Source organism: Cucurbita maxima, unplaced genomic scaffold (genome assembly GCF_002738345.1).
Source record: "Cucurbita maxima cultivar Rimu unplaced genomic scaffold, Cmax_1.0 Cma_Scf03306, whole genome shotgun sequence".
NCBI lineage: Eukaryota > Viridiplantae > Streptophyta > Magnoliopsida > Cucurbitales > Cucurbitaceae > Cucurbita > Cucurbita maxima.
In genome coordinates, this window is record NW_019275322.1 from 1 (window position 1) to 1,799 (window position 1,799).

General features: G+C 40.0%; 1 long non-coding RNA gene across 1 annotated transcript; it reads right to left on the minus strand.

The window, feature by feature from the left end:
• Nucleotides 1-208: 208 nt before the first annotated feature.
• Nucleotides 209-893, minus strand: LOC111475865. Its single transcript, XR_002716752.1, has 3 exons — nucleotides 771-893; nucleotides 511-685; nucleotides 209-251 (listed from the first exon to the last, which is right to left on the minus strand). It is a non-coding gene; the product is annotated as an uncharacterized LOC111475865 (long non-coding RNA).
• Nucleotides 894-1,799: the final 906 nt, after the last annotated feature.

Here is a 1,799-nt window from a genome sequence, read left to right on the forward strand (position 1 = left end):
TCAATTCTAACATTTGTGCAGGAATCTGCAGAATAAAGTGAGTCATTGGTATTGAAAGACGTATACGTTTTGAGAAAGTTGGTTTGGGATACGAACCGGGGTTGATGCCATCGGTATTCGGGGATCGGACGGGAGCGATAATCGTGATCCCTTGAATAAGAACATTGCTGTAGAACATTTGCAAGTGAATCAAATCATGTAGTGTTGGATTTCTGTACATATTTCTCTATGGAATAACTAATTGATTATACCTGCTGTAAACAGGATGAACATTCCAAGCTGGAGAATTCAGCAGGGTCAGATTCGATATCTGTACGTCGCTGGAATACATGATCTCAATCAAGTATGGTCGGGTGTACTTAAGCTTATTCTGATGAAACAGCTGCCACCAGCGATCACCTTGACCATCAATGGTGCCATTGTTTCCTGATGTACATTAGGTGAAACTCAAACGTTCAGACACCGATCAAGAAAAATGAGACAAGCTCCAACAGAGGTACGCTTACNTACCTGCTGTAAACAGGATGAACATTCCAAGCTGGAGAATTCAGCAGGGTCAGATTCGATATCTGTACGTCGCTGGAATACATGATCTCAATCAAGTATGGTCGGGTGTACTTAAGCTTATTCTGATGAAACAGCTGCCACCAGCGATCGCCTTGACCATCAATGGTGCCATTGTTTCCTGATGTACATTAGGTGAAACTCAAACGTTCAGACACCGATCAAGAAAAATGAGACGAGACAAGCTCCAACAGAGGTACGCTTACCTGTGATGACAACATCAGTGAGATTTGTTCCAAATATTAAACTGATGTACCGTCCCCCTGATGTGTCCCTTCCATGACCGTAGGATGGCAACGGTTCGACCACCGGCCATTCGTTCGGATCCTATTGAAGTAGTTGAAAATCAGTCTTAAGCTATCAACGGTTCGACCACCGGCCATTCGTTCGGATCCTATTGAAGTAGTTGAAAATCAGTCTTAAGCTATTGATGAATCGAGACGATTCGTCCGATCAAATTTAGATAATTGTTCGTGCTCGTGGGGATGAACCTTGAGCTCGAGGTTGGTTACCCCCACTTTTGACTAATCACTTCAGTTTCTTAAAGTCTTTGCCTTAATGACAACATCAAACTTACCCCATCTACCATAGCAGCCTCCTCATCTAAAAGCTCAATATCTCTCCTAGAGTCGTACCTTCTACTTAATGGTGATTTAATATATTATTAAACTTGGAGGTTGTGAATTCAAACCAATTTGAAGCTCTTACCTATTTTATGGGAATGACGCATTTGAACTTCTAATCTCTCGAACAAAGTGAATTTATACGGGAGGGAGGAATTTGAACCTCTAACCTTCCGAACAAAGTGAATTTTATAGGTGGGAGGAATTTGAACCTCTAACCTCCAGAACAAAGTGAATTCTACGGGAAGGATTCTACGGGAAGGAGGAATTTGAACCACTAATCTCTTGAACAAATTGAATTTTATAGGAAGGAGGAATTGAACCTCTAAGCTCTCGAACAAAGTGAATTTTATGGGAATGACGAATTTGACCCTCTAACCTCTTGAACTTGAAATTTACAAGAAGATAGAATTTGAACCTCTAACCTACCCGACCCATAATGTGGAAGCAAAAGGCATCATCAGCAATAGAAACTCCTTGTTCTCAACACTTGTAGCTATTCTCATTTTTATACTTATTTAAAATTTTATTTTTTTTAATTAAAAAAAAATGGATAGGGAACAAATATGAAGCTATCAATTCACGTGATGCTGCAACTCTATTATAAATATT